The following is a 21,179-nucleotide window of genomic DNA, read 5'->3' on the forward strand; positions in this document are numbered from 1 at the left end:
GTGTCGGGATGAATATGAAGTGTCCTTGTTCGGCGCGGCGTTTTCTTTGGCTTTCTTTGCCGCATTACGGGTTAGTGAGCTGGTTCCGCACAGCGTAAGTGCAAGCGGTGGTCTTCTCGGATCGGATGTAGTGACGTTGGGAGATTCTCTCAGGGTCTGTGTGCGGAGGTCAAAGACTGACATGGTAGGGAGGGGGGCTTGGCTGTCGATTGGGAGGATTGGGGGGCAGTATTGCCCGGTAAAATGGGTCCAGGAATTCGTGTTGGTCCGAGTGCCCGGGGCTCAATTCTTGATACATCAGGATGGATCCGCAATGTCGCGTTTTCAATTTGAGGCGATTTTTAAGGCCGGTTTGAAATACCTGGGTTTGCCACCGGGCGAGTTTGGTACACATTCGTTTAGGATAGGGGCGGCAACTGAGGCGGATGCCTTGGGCTTGGATTCAGTGGCTATCATGAGTCTGGGTAGATGGCGTTCTAATAGCTATAAGTCATATGTGCGACCTGATTTGGTTTTAAAGAGTGTGTAAGCTGGAAGTTTTCATAGTAAAAAAAAAAAAAAAAAAAAAAAATGTCGCCCCTTCCCCCCCCTCCCCCTTTCCCCCCCCCCCCAACCCCTGTTTTCATTCCTTGTTTTATATGGAGTGTTATGTTAATCCTGCCTGTATCTTCATTTGACCGGAATGTAGCTTAATTTCTTTGTTAGGGTCGCGGCGCCCCCAAGTGTGGATCTTGGGGCATTCGTATGTGCACTGGGCAGCGGTTCGAGCGGGTCGAAGGCCATTAGGTCCGAATTTGGGCCTCTCACAGGCCGACGTCCATTGGAGAGGTGTCCGGGGATTACGATGGGTGCAGTTACTGCCAGATGTAGTGGCAGTTACAAGGCACACGTATGGACCTGTTGTCCTGATCATACATGCGGGTGGAAATGATATCGGCCAAGTGAAAATGGCTGAGTTATTGTCATTTATACGGACTGATTTGGCGCGTTTTCAGGATCTGTTCGCCCGTTGCGTGGTAGTTTGGTCCGAAATAGTGGCGCGCACGGTGTGGCGAGGAGCGAGGAATATGGCAGCGTTGGAGAGAGTGTGCAGGCTAATTAATGTGCGGGTGTCGCGGTTCATTCGCTCTATAGGGGGGATCGGGTTGCGACACCAATCCCTGGAGGGGGATAATGCAGATTTGCTGGCGCCGGATGGAGTGCATCTAAATGATATCGGGCTCGATATCTTTTTATTGGATCTCTTGGATGGTGCCGAGAGAGGGTTGGCGTTGCTTGGTGGGGGTGGTCGGGGGACTGAGTAGGTTTCTCAGTTCCCCCTTCTTGGCGGAAAGTACGGCAGATGAAGACGGAGGTAGCACCCTACATGCCTGATGGAGACAGGGAGCATCGGCATTTCAGGAGGAGAGAAAAATAAATAAATATATATATGTCTTCATGCCGATGTTTGTAAATAAGAATAAAGCTGTGGCCACTTCCACATTTCCATAAAGAAGGTGTTGGTGTGTTAATTCAAAGAAGGATGGTTAAGGTCCTGGGCAGGTAAAGTGGATAATGGGTCCTTGCAGTCTTGTAGACACTGAAGCGCCTAGGGAGAGTGTCAGGGACTGCAAGGGGTTAAGAAAGGATGGAACGGTTTAAAATAATGCCCAGGACCAGGATTGGTCAACGAGGGGTAAGAGGGGCGTGGTTAAGAAGATATAAGGCAGGGGTTTGGAGCGGGAAGCCCTCTTACCTTCAAGCTGCAGTGGAAGAAACACCCGCCCTCCCTCCCCTGGTGGTTTTGGTTTTGGTTTTGTTTTTGGAAATTTTTCTACAGTTATATTCTTGTTCTGGCGTTTTTCTGGTTTTTTCGTAGATGTCACAGCTGGCGGAAAGTACGGCAGATGAAGACGGAGGTAGCACCCTACATGCCTGATGGAGACAGGGAGCATCGGCATTTCAGGAGGAGAGAAAAATAAATAAATATATATATGTCTTCATGCCGATGTTTGTAAATAAGAATAAAGCTGTGGCCACTTCCACATTTCCATAAAGAAGGTGTTGGTGTGTTAATTCAAAGAAGGATGGTTAGGGTCCTGGGCAGGTAAAGTGGATAATGGGTCCTTGCAGTCCTTCCTTTCAAGCCCTGCTGTGTGTCCAGGCAATGCATTAGAGTCACAATGGGAGCATTTTTGAAAACAGGAGAAACAGGGTGATAGATTTTGGGGTGTGTTTCTTCATTCTTATGGTCGCTTTACACAGAAATCTGTCTTCAAAGTGATACTTTTATGAAAAAAGTGATTATTTTTTTTCCCCATCTGCTATGCATTAAATTTAGCAAAAAAACTGTGGAGTCAAAATACTCACTACATACATATATATTTATGCATACATTTAGTTTCTCTCTTTAGATTACACAATAACACATTGTCTATTGCACCAATGGGGCTTCAAATCCACTAAAATAACAAATCCAACAAATACAGCATTGTCAGTTGCCAAAATTATGCAACAAAGAGACAATGTGCAAAAAAAGACAACAACAAAAACACCAAATACAGAGCAGACTAAAAGGAATATAGTTGGCATTGTGTTCAAGCTGACACTCCAATATAAAGCAGAACTTTTAGGGTATGTTCACACGCAGTGACCTGAAACGTCTGAAAATATGGAGCTGTTTTCAGGCGAAAACAGCTCCTGATTTTCAGAAGTTTTTTAACAACTCGCGTTTTTCGCTGCGTTTTTTACGGCCGTTTTTGGAGCTGTTTTTCAATGGAGTCAATGAAAACGCCTCCAAAAACGTCCCAAGAAGTGTCCTGCACTTCTTTTGACGAGCCGTCATTTTACGTGCCGCATTTTGACAGCGACGCGTAAAATAAAGGCTCGTGGGAACAAAACATCATAATTCCCATTGAAAGCAATGGGCAGATGTTTGTAGGCGTATTAGGGGCATTTTTTTCAGGCATAATTCGAGCCGTAACACTCCCGAATTACGTCTGAAAATAGGTCGTGTGAACATACCCTTACAATAAGGGTATGTTCACACGGCCGTGAATGCCCGAAAAACGGGCGAAAAATCGGAAGCAGAATGCCTCCAAACATCTGCCCATTGATTTCAATAGGAAAAACGGCGTTCTGTTCCAACGGCCCATTTTTTTACGCGCCTGTCTTGAAACGGGCGCGTAAAAAAACGGCCGTGAAAAAGAAGTGCAGATCACATCTTGGGCCGTTTTTGGAGCCGTTTTTCATAGACTCTATTAAAAAAAACAGCTCCAAAAACGGCCGTAAAAACCACCATGAAAAACGCAGCGAAAATCGCGAGTGGCTTAAAAAACTTCTGAAAATCAGGAGCTGTTTTCCCTTGAAAACAGCTCCGTATTTTCAGACGTTTTTGAGTTTGCGTGTGAACATACCCTCAAATTGTGGCTTGACATTTGGGGAGCCACAGCTTGTATTAGGGTATGTTCACACGGCCTATTTACGGACGTAATTCGGGCGTTTTTGCCCCAAATTACGTCCGAAAATAGCGCCTCAATAGCGCTGACAAACATCTGCCCATTGAAAGCAATGGGCAGATGTTTGTCTGTTCACACGAGGCGTAATTTACGCGCCGCTGTCAAATGACGGCGCATAAATAGACGCCCGCGTCAAAGAAGTGACCTGTCACTTCTTTGGGCGTAATTGGAGCCGTTATTCATTGACTCCAATGAATAGCAGCGCCAATTACGCCCGTAATTGACGCGGCGTTCAAGCGCCTGCACATGCCGTTACGGCTGAAATTACGGGGATGTTTTCAGGCTGAAACATCCCCGTAATTTCAGCCGTTACGGACGCCCTCGTGTGAACATACCCTAAGGCTGGGTTCACACGACCTATTTTCAGACGTAAACGAGGCGTATTATGCCTCGTTTTACGTCTGAAAATAGGGCTACAATACGTCGGCAAACATCTGCCCATTCATTTGAATGGGTTTGCCGACGTACTGTGCAGACGACCTGTTATTTACGCGTCATCGTTTGACAGCTGTCAAACGACGACGCGTTAAAAGTACAGCCTCGTCCAAAGAAGTGCAGGACACTTCTTTGGACGTTTTTGGAGCTGTTTTCTCATAGACTCCAATGAAAACAGCTCCAAAAACGGCCGTAAAAAACGCCGCGAAAACAGCGCAAAAAACGCCGCGAAAAAAGCGAGTTGCTCAAAAAACGTCTGAAAATCAGGGGCTGTTTTCCCTTGAAAAGAGCTCTGTATTTTCAGACGTTTTTGGTCAATACGTGTGCACATACCCTTGGGGTATGTTCACACGAGGGCGTCCGTAACGGATGAAATTACGGGGATGTTTCAGCCTGAAAACATCCCCGTAATTTCAGCCGTAACGGCATGTGCAGGCGCTTGAACGCCGCGTCAATTACGGACGTAATTGGCGCTGCTATTCATTGGAGTCAATGAATAACGGCTCCAATTATGGCCAAAGAAGTGACAGGTCACTTCTTTGACGCGGGCGTCTATTTACGCGCCGTCTTTTGACAGCGGCGCGTAAATTACGCCGCGTGTGAACAGACAAACGTCTGCCCATTGCTTTCAATGGGCAGATGTTTGTCAGCGCTATTGAGGCGCTATTTTCGGACGTAATTCGGGGCAAAAACGCCCAAATTACGTCCGTAAAAAGGCCGTGTGAACATACCCTTAGTCTGTTCTCCAATCTAGCAATGTTAGGGTATGTTCACACGCTTAACAAAAAACGTCTGACAATATGGAGCTGTTTTCAGAGAAAACAGTCTCTGATTTTCAGGCGTTTTTGAAGCTGAGGGTATGTTCACACGGTCCATTTTCTGCCGAAAATCGGAAGCAGAACGCCTCCAAACATCTGCCCATTGATTGCAATGGGAAAAACGGCGTTCCGACGGGCCATTTTTTCGGGCGGCCATTTTGAAAACCGGCCTCGTAAAAAAACGGGCAGAAAAAAGAAGTGCAGGTCACTTCTTGGGACGTTTTTGGAGCCGTTTTTCATAGACTCTATTGAAAGCAGCTCCAAAAACTACCATAAAAAATGTAGCGAAAACGCTGTGAAAAACGCGAGTTGCTCAAAAACGTCTGAAAATCACGAGTTGTTTTCGATTGAGTTTTTGAGTTTGTGTGTGAACATACCCAGAAAATGAAGCTTCTTTTAGGGTATGTTCATACGCAGTAGCAAAATACGTCTGAAATTACGGAGCTGTTTTCGCCTGAAAACAGCTCCTGATTTTCAGATGTTTTTTAACAACTCACGTTTTTTTCGGCGTATTTTACGGACATTATTGGAGCTGTTTTTTAATGGAGTCAATGAAAAACTGCTCCAAAAAACGTCCCAAGAAGTGGCATGCACTTCTTTGACGTGGGCGTCTTTTTACGCGCCGTCTTTTGACAGCGACGCGTAAAATTACACCTCGTGGGAACAGAACATCGTAAAACCCATTGAAAGCAATGAGCAGATGTTTGTAGGCGTAATGGAGCCGTTTTTTCTGGCGTAATTCGAGACGTAAAACGCCCGAATTACGCCTGAAAACAGTGCGTGTGAACATACCCTTATATTAAGAACAGAAATTGTAAACGCAGGATTTTAAATTTACATTTTATAAATAAAAAATCTGTTCATTTGTTCTCTGCTTCATCTTTAGGTTGAATAAATACGGCACATAGAGACAATATATAAATATATGTTAATTTTATAGCCACCAGACGCCTGTCTATGTAGCTCACACTCATGTGCCACATTACCAGTTATACAGCGAAAAGCGAAGACATAAACGCAAACTGATGAATGTTCCAATATTGTGTAATGTTACCTTCAGGGCATGTTCACACACAAACTCAAAAACGTCTGACAATACGGGGATGTTTTCAAGGGAAAACAGCTCCTCATTTTCAGACGTTTATTAAGCCACTCGCAATTTTCGCAGCGTTTTTCGCTGCGTTTTTTACGGCCGTTTTTGGTGCTGTTTTCAATAGAGTCTATGAAAAACGGCTCCAAAAACGTCCCAATTCTTTTTCGCGGCCGTTTCTCACGTGGCCGTTTTTCAAAGCGGCCGCGTAAAAAAATGGCCTGTCGGAGCAGAACGCCGTTTTTCCCATTGAAATCAAAGGGCAGATGTTTGGAGGCGTTCTGATTGCGATTTTTCAGCCGTTTTTTGGGCGTTTACAGCCTGAAAAATGGCTGAAAATAAGCCATGTGAACATACCCTCATTGTCATACAGAACACATGCACAGATATTCTACTATGACCCAAATGACTTTCCCACTAAATATTAATTCAATTGTTTTAAGAAAAACTTGCATTGACAGAACAGGAAATTCTCATGTAAGGGTATGTTCACACGCAGTGACTAAAAACGTTTTTGTAGCAACTCGCGCTTTTCACGGCGTATTTTACGGCCGTTATTGGAGCTGAATGAAAAACGCCTCCAAAAACGTCCCAAGAAGTGATATGCACTTCTTTTTCGCGGGCGTATTTTTACGCGCCGTATTTTGACAGCGATGCGTAAAATTAAGGCTCGTGGGAACAGAACATCGTAAAAGCCATTGAAAGCAATAGGCAGATGTTTGTAGGTGTATTAAGGGCGTTTTTTCAGGCGTAATTCGAGGCGTAAAACGCCCAAATTACGCCTGAAAACACTGCGTGTGAACATATCCTAAGGCGAAATTCACACCGACATATGCATTTTGCGCGTGCAAAAACGCAGCGTTTTGCGCGCGTTGCTGTTTCGTGTCATCAGTGAATAGTGTGTGGCTGTGTGATTTTCACGCATATGGCATCGTTATGACACTGTTTTTATGTTTAGAAACAGAAATGAAGGAGGTGCCTTTATTTTTGCCTTCATTTCTTGAACACATGTTGCGCGAATCACGCGCAGCACACGGAAATGCGTCCATGTGCCGCACGTGATTTTCACGCACCCATTGACTTCAATGGGTGCGTGATGCGCAAAAACCTCTCAAGTATAGGACATGTCGTGAGTTTTACGCAGCGGACACACGCTGCGTGAAAATCACGGACTGTCTGAACGGCGGTGTGAAAATCACTGTCTGAATAGGTCCGTGTGAAAATCACGCGCGTATCATGGACGTGAACTACGCTCGTGTAAATAAGGCCTAAGGGTATGTGCACACGATAATGACAATTACGGCTGAAATTACGGAGCTGTTTTCAGGAGAAAACAGCTCCTGCATTTGAGACGTAATTGCTCGTACTCGCGTTTTGTGAGGCGTCAATTACGGCCGTAATTTGGAGCTGTTCTTCATTGAAGTCAATGAAAAACAGCTCAAATGACGTCCCAAGAAGTGTCCTGCACTTCTTTGACGACGCTGTTATTTTACGCGCCGTCTTTTGACAGCGACGCGTAAAATTACAGGTCGTCGGCACAGTACGTCGGCAAACCCATTGAAATGAATGGGCAGATGTTTGCCAACGTATTTGAGACGTGTTTTCAGGCATAATTCGAGGCGTAAAACGCCTGAAAATAGGTCGTGTGAACTAAGGGAAAAAGGGAAAGGGAAAAAAGGGAAAAAATTCTGCACCGCAGCCTGATTTCCGCACAGTTATTTTCTGCAACGTCCGAACTAACTTTCCTAAAAATGTATAGAAACAAATGTAAAAAACGGCTGCTGTTGAATTCCGCTGTGGACAGTCCATAGTGGAAATCTGCGGCAGTCGTTTTTTTTATTGGTTTATATACCATTCTAGGTAACTTCTAGGTTCAGACGTTGCGGAAAATATCAGTGCGGAATTTAGGCTGCGGTGCAGAATTGTGACTCCGCAGCATGCACAATCTGTTCTCTTACCCAGAACTCCCTGCTTCTTCCTCCAGTCCGGCCTCCCGGGATGACGTTTCAGCCCATGTGACCGCTGCAGCCAATCACAGGCTGCAGCGGTCACATGGACTGCAGAGTCATCCAGGGAGGTCGGGCTGGATGTCGAAAGAGGGACGCGTCACCAAGACAACGGCCGGGTAAGTGAGAATTTCTTTTACTTTTAATTCGGAAAGGGCTGCCCCTTCTCTCTATCCTGCACTGATAGAGAGAAGGGGCTGCCGATTAATGCAGTGCAATTTTGCAGCGAAAACGTGCCCGTAAATACGGGTGGAATACTGGTGACACCGGACCCGTATTTACGGGCACGGTTCCGTAAATACTGGTGCAATACGGGTCGAATACATGTGACCAAGGACCCGTATTTACACCAGTATTTACGGGAGGGAAAAAATACGTTCGTATGCATGAGGCCTTAGGGCAGGTTCAGATGTGGCGGAATTGCTGTGGAATTCTCCAGCGGACGTTTTTTACATTTGTTTCAATAAATTTTTAGGCAAGTTTGTTCAGACGTTGCGGAAAACTCCGCTGCGGACCATAGGCTGCGGTGTGGAGTTTTCCCTCCGCAGCATGCACTGTCTGTTGCGGAGAAGCAGAATTTCACTGCGGATTTCAGCCTTTGCAATGCAAAAACTGAAATCTGTGGCAAGTCCGCTGTGTTTTCTGCAACGTCTGAATTACCTGTCAAATATGCAAATGATGGTGCAGATTCGTTGTGTAATTGCCCCAAATCTACACCAACATTTGCAGCGGAAAAACTCTGCCACGTCTGAACGTGCCCTTAATAAGTTTAACACATAGTGTTAAAGAGTGTTCAATCTCTAGTGCTTTCCTTAATAAGAACACCCTACTGTTTTTATGGATCACATCTATATATTTTGAATGGTTTTCTTACCTTTAGAACGGATTCACATGAACGTGAATCGCGTCCGTGCAGGGCGCGTTGTTTTCACGCGCCACGCACAGCCCAATAGAAGTCAATGGGGCAGTACAGACAGTCCGTAAAAAGCGCGACAAGTTCAAGATCTCTGCGTATTTCGCGCATCACGCACCCATTGAAGTCAATGGGTGCGTGAAAATCACGCATGTCACACGGAGGCACCTGCGTGGAACGCGCGTTTTTTCACGCCGGACACGTTGTCTCTATGCTATTGAGTTTGACCTAACTAGTCCAAAACAGCAGAAAAGCAGGAAGTTGTTTAGAGAGCAGGTTTTACAAGAGGACACACCGTACTCCTGCTGCACAATCAAGTTGCAGCCATGCCACGCCATATGGATGTGTCTAAGCTGATCGCTTTAGTTCAGGAGCGCCAGGAAGTATGGAACACCCGTGCGAAGTCATATCATGACCGCACACTGAAGGAGGTGGCATGGGGCCATATTGCCGAGGCGCTGTTCGAGCGGGATTAGGCCAAAAGCAGCTCCCGCGACCGCCAACGCATTGGTGAGTCTATATAAATGTGTGTATAGATATACGTGTAATGTCATCCATATTGACTACTGTGTCCCTGTGGTAACAGTGCCTCTCATGGCCAACGTAAAAGGTTCAGTGGCAGCTTTAGTAGCTGAAAGTAATGTCTGTTCTTGTGTGTAGGTGTCGTCCTGTCGTTTCTATGCAGTGCCTGTGTGCGCAGTAACATCATGTGTGTTGATTGAATGATGTGTTCATTATTATACAGCGGATGATGTAAAGAGACGGTGGCGAAGCACCCGGGACCAGTTCCGGCGTGAATATGGTTCCAGCGGCCGCAGCGGAGAAGGTGGCACCAGGAAGCGCCGCTATATCTACTATGACCAGCTGCTGTTCTTGCGGGAAATAATGGACATGCGACCGTAAGTAATCGATGTTGGCCCTTTTAGCGAACGTGACCTCGCAAAAATGTCATAAACGTCAAAGATGTTTGGTTTTTGAACAGTAAAATGTGTTCCTCAACTGTTGTCTCCCTTATATTCTAGAACTAGCGACAATCTGGACGAGTCGGAAGAGGAGGCACGGGCCGAGTCGTCCGAGACTTCCGAAGCCGCCGCTCCCCTGGTCACCCTAACCCCGGAACCCAACAGAGAGGAGCCTGCCCCAGTAGCCTCAGTGCCAGAAGCAGCCCCACCTGAGGAAGTGGCACCTACGCATGCAGCACCCCGCCGCAGACGCACAGTGAACCGGCCCGCAGGTGCACAGGTGGACGCGCGTGTTCTCGAGTACTTGTGGCGTGAAGCAGATGAGGACAACTGCGATTTCTTTTGTCGCAGCATGGCCCCTTTAATGCGACGGGTACCGGAGCATAGGCTGGGGCGACTACAGGCAAACATCCTGTCGCTCATCGACAGTGCTACACCCCCGCTTAGTCCAGGGCGGTGCTTCAGTGCTATAGAGCAGTGGCGTACTGTCGCTGTTCCCTCCATGGGGGTCCATTTGCCAGGGCCCCCCCCAACCTGCCCCTGGCATATCGCATATGCTGCAATATGGTCCAGGGCCAAGACACCTCTCCCCTGGGCCGATGACTGGCCCTGTCCGTCACTTCCCTCCCTACTCCCTACCTGCCCCAAGCTTTCATCCTCCCATCCATCCTCACGGCTACCAGCCACAGTATCAGCAACACTATGCTGCTCAGGAACATCCTCATCAGGCCCGGGGACAGCATAGTGCTGCTGATATGTCCGCCTACACCTCGCCGCCACATGCATATCATAATCTGTAGGTGCGCATGGGCAAGGCCGTGTAATAAGGAAAATGTCAGAAACCCATGACCGGCTTGTCATCGTTACTGGTTTTTCTGTTAAAAGCATCATGTTGGTGAATAAGTGTGTTTGGGTATGTAATCCCAGTATGTTGTTTTTTTAATGTCGTTTATGTGACAATAACATAAACTCAGAAGTAAGTTCGTTCACTTCCGTGTGGACAATCCTTCTTTTACATATCTCACCGATTTGTATAGCCTCTAGCGCTATGAGGTGCCATGTCGTAAGAGGTTTGGACGGTACGAAATTTCTACATCACATCGTTGAGGTCTTAGTTGATCGGTAGGGGTTTGGAATTCCCGGAACTGAGGTATTATATTATTTGGTTGCCCACACCTAGCTTGGCTCAGGAATAAAGGTCCGCTGACATAGGCCAGGAAATCCTTGGTCTACACAAGAGAATGTTATGTCAAGGAATTGGTGGCCACAAAAAAGGGAAGTCCAAACCCCTGCCGAGGTTTAAGCTCGCAACCCACGTCAAGGGGCCTCAAGTTTTGCGAGTCCCTAACCCTAACCCCCCCCCCCCCAAAAAAAAAAAAGGACTAGAGGGAGAAACAGCCGTTCTCGGAAAGAATTCTAACTTCACCACACCTCAAATGGCTACGTTCTGCGAGGGTACAGCTCCAGCCGGGCTGTCAAAATACTCTGCAAATAGCTGACACACTCGCAGGCCAGATGTAGGTGGCCGCCCTGGCTGACCAGGCTGGCCGATGCTAGTGGTGGGTGCAGTTGGTAACATATATTCCCCATCATGAGTGGCATCATGGATGCGGGTAAAGTTGTGCAGCACAAAACACGCTTTGATCACAGATGTCACATTGGCCGGCGACATTTGCATTGCTGTCATCAGGACCCTCCACTTGTTTGACATGATGCCAAAGGCGCATTCCACAACTTTCCGTGCTCTGCCTAGCCGGTTATTGAAAAGGCGCCTACAGTTATCCAAGCCCCTCCGCGCATATGGACGCATTACTTGTCTGCTGAGGGCAAAACCCTCATCTGCAACCATAACATAAGGAAGGGGTGGACCGCTGGTGCCAGGGAGGATGTTAGGTTCGGGAACATCAAGTTGGTTAGACATTAGACGCTGGGCCATTCTGGACGAGCGAAATATGCGGGCATCCGCAGAGCTTCCATAGGACCCGATGTCGACGATGGTAAAGCAGAAATTAAGGTCCGCCAAGGCCAGCAAGACTATGGAAAAAAACTGTTTGTAGTTGAAGTATCGCGACTCAGAGTGGGGGGGGTTTCTGGACACGAATCTGCTTCCCATCGAGTGCACCAATACAGTGTGGAAATTGGGTGTCGGTTTCAAACTGCTGGGCTATTCGAAGTCAGTTTTGGGCCGTTGGCTGAGGCATCACGCTGCTCTTCAATCTCAGCCACAGGACCACACAGGTTGCTGGGACAATGCCGGAAATAGTGGACACCCCAACAAGGAACTCGAAAAGAAGGGAATGGTAGCTATTGCCTGTTGCCAAAAATCTACATGAAATCAGGAACACAAACTACAAAGCCAACATGTTAGGTAGGACATGAAGCACATAAACCAATGTGTAACCTGGATGAAGAAACAGCACATACCGCAAGGTGACAAGGAGACGCTCCTCTGGGGAAATACAGCGCCGCATGTTGGTGTCCTGATAGGTTATTCCTGGGCGAACCAGCTCAAGCAGCGTATCAAAGGCGGGCACAGACAGGCGGCAAAAGGAGCGAAATTTTTGCGCGCGCAAAAACGTCACGTTCGTCTGAATAAGCCCTAACTGCAAAACAACTCTCTAGAATCACTCTGTCTGAATCGCCCTAGAACATGCACAGCACTTGATACGTGATCATAGTAAAAAATCGAATTTCAGTGTAACAAGAAAAATAACAAAGATTGATATACAACTATCTCTACAATACTATCAGTGGGACTTATGTATAATAAGATGTATTCAATTTTTCACCTACTATACATATGCACTTTTGTATATCGACCTAACAATTATTTTGGTATAGAAAAACAAGATTATCATCTATTGAGACCAACTTTTACTAACAAGTATACAAATGTACATTTTAGGTTGTAGTAAAGTGAGGCAGATAAAATAATGTGTTGTCATTATTGTTCTTTTGTTTTATAACAGATCAGTAAAAATGCTCTGACTTTATAAAATCCTTAATATTGATATTTGGTTCCAGCGTTTGGATTGTGACTGCTGACAATCTCTATTGTTTGTCTCACATTCACCATTATCACTACAATTCTAATTGGGCTTTTTTTTATTAGGATCAAATAAGAAAAAATGAAAACCAATTTCTTCTGTCTGTGGGAAAGGATGTACACAAATAGATCTTTCCCATGATATCATTTTTCCCATGGAAAATCACTTGTTTTGTGGAAAATATTGTGCATTTACAGTACATTGGCCCACATGAATTTTTCTTAGCTGATAGTAAACGACTGTATATACAATGAGTCTTCTATGTTTTATCCGATCATCTCAGTACCTAAGCTAACAACCGTTTATAATTGTAAAACAGTTCTTTTCGTCAATTATATTCATTGTATCTATGCCCAGCATTCATTTTCATTAATACCACCACTGGGGCTTTTTTTTTGACAAGTAGTGCAAAACAATTTATGCAAATACAGCCAATCAGAATCCAGTTGCCATTTTTCTAGGGATGCTATAGGGACTCTATAGGTAACATGTCCACCAATTGCCTACTGTAGTTTGCCAAAAATAGGCCTGAATTGTATAATGTGTCCATTTGAGCCGGACCTTATACAGGTAATGTAAGTCTTTAGGCCTTGAAAAATTGTAGTTAAAATAATAACATATACTAAGAGAACTTTAAATCGAAGAAAGTTCTAAGGCTGGATTCACACGAGCACATTACGTCCGTAATTGACGGACGTATTTCGGCCGCAAGTCCCGGACCGACCACACTGCAGGGAGCCGGGCTCCTAGCATCATACTTATGTACGATGCTAGGAGTCCCTGCCTCTCCGTGGAACTACTGTCCCGTACTGAAAACATGATTACAGTACGGGACAGTTGTCCGGCAGCGAGGCAGGGACTCCTAGCATCGTACATAACTATGATTCTAGGAGCCCGGCTCCCTGCAGTGTGTTCGGTCCGGGACTTGCGGCCGAAATACGGATGTAACATGCTCGTGTGAACCCAGCCTTAGAACTTACTTCAATTTAAAGTTCTCTCAGTATATGTTATTATTTTAACTACAATTTTTCAAGGCCTAAACTACATATATAAATCACAGCGTGGCTATAAAAATTGTACAAATATTTTGTTATGTTTTCATTATAAGCAAAAATATGCATTTGTTTAAAGTATTATATGTAAAAGAATCAAGAAATGTATTTAAATTATAGGCAAGCTAGGCACATGCCAAAGGCAGCATTATACACGAGGCAGCAAATATACAATGAGGGTATGTTCACACGCTTAAAACAAAGTCTGAAAATACGGAGCTGTTTTCAAGGGAAAACAGCTCCTGATTTTCAGCCGTTTTTTAATCAAACTCGCGTTTTTCGCAGATTTTCTTAATGCCATTTTTGGAGCTGTTTTTCTATAGAGTCAATAAAAAACGGCTCCAAAAACGGCTCAAGAAGTGACATGCAAAAATAATGGCCCGTCGGAACAGAACGCTGTTTTTCCCATTGAAATCAATGGGCAGATGTTTGGAGGCGTTCTGCTTCCGATTTTTCGCCTGAAAAATGGCCGAAAATAAGGCGTGAGCATACCCCGATTATTACTGTATATATGTGTCCGTTTATTTGTACATCTTTTTCCAGTATTCACTATCTACATTGTTTCCTAGTAAAAGTAAAAATGTTGGGCTTGTAGAAACATGCGAATGTGGTTTATAGGAAACACATAGTGATTTAGTCTAGTTTAGTCTAGTTTAATATTAACCCCTTCCCGCTTTTGGGCGTGACTTCAAAGTGAGTTCCCGCAAACTGTGCGCGCTTCATCTTCAGCGGCTGTCAGCTGTAGTACACAGCTGACATCCCGCTGCAATGGCTGCAATGGCAGTTACCGCCGATCGCAGCTATTTAACCCCTTCAATGCGGCTGTCAAAGGTGTCCGCCGCATTGAAGTGGTTGACAGACATAGGGAGATCCCTCCGTACCCCCCCCCCGGGCCCCACCGGCGATGGATCGCGGTTGGAGATGGTTGCTATGGAAACCAGGAAACCGTTGCTAGGCTTCCTGGTTGCCCAGATACGGTAGCCTATTAGGTCCTGCCCGAGGCAGGACCTAATATGCTAACTGTCAGATGATGAATGAAAGTTACAATACACCACACTACATAAGTAGTGCCGTGTATTGTACCGGGGATCAGAAGACCAGATCTTCAAGTCCCCAGGTCAGTGTAATAAAAAAAGTGAAAAAAGTAAAAAAAAATGTTAAAGAAAAATAAATAAATAAAAGTTTTAACTAATAAAAACAACAATCGCCCTGTTTCCCTGATCAACTCCTTTATAATTAGAATGGAACGGCCTGATCTATAAAAATATCACATTATTTTTACCGCACAGTGAACACCGTAAAAAATTTTAATAAAAAAAAATGACACCATTTTATTTTTTGGTCATCTTGTCTCAAAAATTTTTTAATAAAAAGTGATCAAAAAGTTGCAAGTAACGCAAAATTGTACCAATGGAAACTACAATTCATCACGCATAAAACAAGTCCTCCCGCAGCGATATCAACTAAAAAATAAAAAAGTTATGGCTGTCAGAAAATGGCGATTTTTTTTTAGAAAAGAGTATTTTTATTGTGGGAACGTAGTGAAACGTAAAAAAACAATATAAATTTGGTGTCGCTGTAATCGTATCGACCCGCAGAATAAAGTTGTTTATACTGCACGGTGAACACTGTCAAAAAAAACAAACAAAAAAACGTGCTAGAATGGCTGTTTTTTGGTTTCCTCATCTCCCAAGAAATGGAATAAATAGTCATAAAACAAATCGCATGTACCCCAAAATGGAACCAATAAAAATTACAGCTCGTTCCACAAAAAACAAGCCCTCACACAGCTCCGTCAACAGAAAAATAACACGTTATGACTCTCAAAACGCAATGATGCAAAATGATGCTAAATGACAGCCCAGACTAATTTTTTAGGTCCAGTAGAATTTCACTAAATACCCCACATCATCATTTGCTGGACCCCACAGGTGGACCCTGTAGATGCAGCAGAGATGAGGAAACTTTAGGGCCTTGTGCTGCTTATAGGGCTAGTGAAGAAGTCAAAGATTAGGCAATACTGGAGCGCAGATATTTTGTATAATACCCCAAAAACCCGGCCTGTTCATAAAGAATTGGTTCAAAGCGTACCACACCAATCCATGGATTATTCATTCACCCCATTATTACATCATCCTATTATGTATGACCTGTTGCACTCCGCCCAGCTTACATATACCCTAATATACTATGCACAGCTTACATATACCTTGATGTACTCCGCACAGCTTACATATACCCTGATGTACTCCTCACAGCTTACATATACCCTGATGTACTCCGCCCAGCTTACATATACCCTGATGTACTCCGCCCAGTTTACATATACCCTGATGTACTCCGCCCAGCTTACATATACCCTGATGTACTCCGCCCAGCTTACATATACCCTGATGTACTCCGCCCAGCTCACATATGCCCCCACATTATAAGCTAAAATACCACTAAAACACCAAGCAAAATCTGCGCTTCAAAAGCCAAATGGTGGTCCAACTGAGCCTGGCAGTGTGCCCAAACAGCAATTTATGACCACATATGGGGTATTACTGTATTCTGGAGAACCCGCTTAACAATTTATGGGATGTGTGTCTACGGTGGTATGGTACAAGCTGGGCACAACACATTGGGCACTGAAATGGCACATCTGTGGAAAACGTCAATTTTCAATCTGCAACATCTATTGTTTACTCATTTTTGCAAAACACTTGTGCGGTAAAAATGCTCACTACACCCCTAGATAAATTCTTTGAGGGATCTAGTTTCCAAAATGGGGTAATTTTTCAGGGGTACCACTGTACTGATACTATAGCTCAATGCAAAAAACGAATCTTGTAAAATCTCCACTCCAAATACTAAATGGCGCTCCTTCCCTTTAGAGCCTTGCTGTGTGTCCAAATAGCAGTTTATGACCACGTGTGGGGTATTTCCCTACTCTGAAGAAGTTGCTTTACAAATGTTACTGTGCTTTTTCTCCTTTATTTGTTGAGAAAATGAAAAATTTTGAACTAATGCTACGTCTTATTGGAAAATAATGTAATTTTTCATTTTCACTGCCCATTTCTAATAAAATCTATGAGACACCTGTGGGGTCAAAATGCTCACTACCACCTATATGAATTCCTCAATGGGTGTAGTTTGCCAAATGGAGTCACTTTTGGGTCGTTTCCACTGTACTGGTACCTAAGGGGCTTTGCAAAGGCGACATGGTGCAGAAAAACCAATCCAGCAAAATCTGCTTTCCAAAAGCCAAATGGCGCTCCTTCCCTTCTGAGCCCTGATGTGTATTCATACAGTTGTTTATTACCACATATGGGGTATTTCCGTACTCTGGAGAAGATGCTTTACAAATGTTATGGTGCTTTTTCTCCTTTATTTGATGAGAAAATGAAACATTTTGACCTAAAGCTAGGTCTTAGTGGAAAAAAATTAAATTTTTCATGTTTACTGCGCAATTCTAATGAAATCTATGAAACACCTGGGGGGGGGGGGAGTCAAAATGCTCACTACACCCCTAGTTGAATTCCTCTAGGGGTGTAGTTTCCCAAATGGAGTCACTTTTGGGGGGTTTCCACTGTACTGGTACCTTAGGAGCTTTACAAATGCAACATGGTGCCGAGAAATCAAACCAGCAAAATCTGTACACCAAAAGCTAAATGGCGTGCCTTCTCTTCCGAGTCCTGCCGCTTGCCCAAACAGCAGTTTATGACCACATGTTGGGTATTTCTGTACTCTGGAGAAGTTGCTTTACGAATGTTGGGGTGCTTGTCCTCATTTATTTGTTAAAAAAATTAAAATTTCTGAGGTAAAGCTACATCTTATTGGAAAATAATGTAATTTTTCATTTTCACTGCCCAATTCTAATGAAATCTATGAAATACCTGTGTGGTCAAAATACTCACTACACCCCTAGATGAATTCCTCTAGGGGTGTAGTTTCCCAAATGGAGTCACTTTTGGGGGGTTTCCTTTGTTTTTGCACCACAAGACCTCTTCTAATATAATTTAAGAAAAGGAAGGCCGAAAAATCCACTAGGTGCTCCTTTGCTTCTGGGGCTTTTGTTTCAGGCAGACTAGGGCCACATGTGGGATATTTCTAAAAACTGCATAATCAGGGCAATAAATATTCAGTGGTGTTTCTCTGGTAAAAAAACCTTCGATATTACAGGAAAAATTGATTAAAATGGAATTTCTGCAAAAAAAATGAAATTTGCAAATTTCCCTTCCACTTTGCTTTAATTCCTGTGAAACGCATAAAGGGTTAAGAAACTTTCTAAATGCTGTTTTGAATACTTTAAGGGGTGCAGTTTTTAAAATGGAATGATTTGTGGGGGTTCCTAATATATAAGGCCCTCAAAGCTACTTCAGATCTGAACTGTTCCCTAAAAAAATAGGCTTTTGAAATTTTCTTGAAAATATGGGAAATTGCTGCTAAACATATAAGCCTTGTAACATCCTAGAAAAAAAAAAGCATGTTCAAAAAATGATGCAAACATAAAGTAGACATATGGGAAATGTTAACTAGTAACTATTTTGTGTGGTATATCTATCTGTCTTACAAGCAGATACATTTGAATTTAAAAAAATGCTAATTTTTGCAAATTTTCTCTAAATATTGGTGTTTTTCACAAAAGATATTGAATTTATCGACCAAATTTTTTCACTGACATAAGTACAATATGTCACGAGAAAAGAATCTCAGAATCGCTTGGATAGGTAAAAGCATTCTAGAGTTATTACCACATAAAGTGACACATGTCAGATTTAAAAAATGAGGCTGTGTCATTTGGTCCAAAAGTGGCTGCGTCCTTAAGGGGTTAAGGTTAGGGCAACACACAGACTTCTGTCATCATGGACATACATTGACTTTTTCATAGCTTTGCAATATTGATAGCAACTGTTTTGCGGCACTTCTCTGTGCACAGCAGCCATCCAGTACTTTCATTTTAAATTGGCTTTATAAATTGACAACTGTACTCTCATTGCTTCAGTTGACGCCTTCACTTTATTTTGTTTTAAATTAGGATCTCGGCATGCAGAAGCCATATCTTTAATGCCAGGGACGGGATCAGATCCTTTGGGATAGGCTTTCCTGATCTCACAGGATGGAATCCGATCCTGTCCTTGGCACTAAGTATACAGCTCATAGAGAGCCCTATGGACATGTCCACATAGCCTAAGCCTATCTCTTCGATTCTTGATGCAAAGGTGGCCATAGATATGCGCTGTTATGACTGGTGCTCATTCAGGGTCGGACTGGCCCACCAGAGGATTCTCTGGTGGGCCCAGGCTCTAACAACATAATGGGCCTCAAAGGTCCAACAGAAGAAAATCCTATATGGAGCCAATCACTTGCCATAAGGATCTATTTTATTATGGGATGATTCACAAATTACCTGAGACCTTATTGATGATATATTCTATGTGTACAATGATAACAAAAGGAATATGTTGAAATAAAAAAGTGGACATGTACATGTTCTATATAGATGGAGGGTAGGCCCTCAGTCCGGGAACCCCAGTTCAATGCTATGCTCATTGATGTTTGTTTGTTTTTGGTCACTTTATATTGCATCTACACTGCTTGTTAATGAATGGTAAAGGCACATATGGATCATCATACATTAAAGGCAGACATTAGAAAACCAAACAGTAAATCTTAAAGTCTTCTTAATGTATCAGAATATTATCCTATTGTAACTTAGTCTCAAAGGCCATAGATATCTTCTTGTAAGTGTGGACCAAATATGTCTCCTTTGGGCTGACAGTTACAATAATTTCTCAGCACTGCCTTGTCATGTTCAGAAATGTATAAGGTGAGACAAAATCCATACAAGGTACACAATATATGTGTGTTTTAATACCTGTTTGCTAAAATTCTAGAGAACAGAAAATCTTTTTATTTTGTTGATGAAACATGTTATGGTAATTCCTTCTCACTTTGTAGCTTCCTGGAAAAATATTAAGTAATCAATATGTGTGAAAGCAGCAATGTCAGAGACATACTAATTCTTAATTTAGTGTTTAAAGGACAAATGCCATATCACAACTTATTGACTGGCTTTTCAATGACAATATACACTATATGGACAAAAGTATTGGGATACCTACACATTACACCTACAGGAGCTTTTATGGTATCCCTTTCCTTAGGCATTAATACAGAGTTGGTCCCCCCTTTGTATTTAAAACAGTTTCCACTTTTCTAGGAAGGCTTTCTACAAGATTTTGTGTCTGCAAGAATCTTTGCCTATTCATCCAGAAGAGCATTTGTGAGGTCAGACACTGATGTTGGATGGAGAACCTGGCTTGCAATCTTCATTCTAGTTCATCCCAAAGGTGTTCGTTGGGGTTGAGATCAGGGCTCTGTGCGGGCCAGTCATGTTCTTCCACACCAAACTCACCCAACCATGCCTTTATGGTCCTTGCTTTGAGGCACAGTCATTCTGAAACAGAAAAGGGCCTTTCCCGAACTGTTTCTACAAACTTGGAAGAATATTATTCTCCAAAATGTCTTGGTATGCTGAAGAATTAGGATTTCCCTTCACTGGAACTAAGGGACCTAGGCAAACCCCTGAAGAACAACCCCATAACATTATCCCTCCTCACCAAACTTTACAGTTGGCACAATGCAGTCAGGCAAGTAATGTTCTCCTGGCATTCGCCAAACCCAGACTTGTTCATCAGACTGCCAGATAGAGAAGCGTGATTTGTCACTCCACAGAACAGTTTCCACTGCTCCAGAGTCCAGTGGTGGCGTGCTTTACACCACCCCATCCGACGCTTGGCATTGTGCTTGATGATGTAAGGCTTGCATGAATCTGCTCGGCCATGGAAACCCATGCCATGAAGCTCCTGGTGCAGTTCTTGTGCTGATGTTAATGCCAAAGGTGGTTTGGAACTCTGAAGTTTTTTAGGCAGCAGAGCGTTGGTGACTTTTATGTACTATGTGCCCCAGCACTTGGCGACTCCGCTCTGTAACTTTACGTGGTCTGCCACTTCATGGCTGAGTTGCTGCGGTTCCTAAACACTTTCACTTTGCAATAATATCACTCACAGTTGATCATGGAATATATAGGAGGGAAGTAGTTTCATGAATGGACTTGTTTCATCGGTGGCATCATATTACGGTACCACACTAGAATTCAGTGATCTCGTTAGAACATTCTTTTACAAAAGTTTGTAAAGGCGACTGCATGGTCAGGTGCTGTATTTTATACACCTGTGGCAATGGGACTAAATTAAACACCTGAATTCAATGATTAACCCCTTAATGACCAGCCTATTTTAGACCTTAATGACCAAGCCATTTTTTACGTTTTTCCATCGTCTCATTCAAAGAGCTATAACTTTTTTATTTTTG

This window comes from Rhinoderma darwinii, chromosome 4 (assembly GCF_050947455.1).
Source record: "Rhinoderma darwinii isolate aRhiDar2 chromosome 4, aRhiDar2.hap1, whole genome shotgun sequence".
NCBI classification, from domain to species: domain Eukaryota; kingdom Metazoa; phylum Chordata; class Amphibia; order Anura; family Rhinodermatidae; genus Rhinoderma; species Rhinoderma darwinii.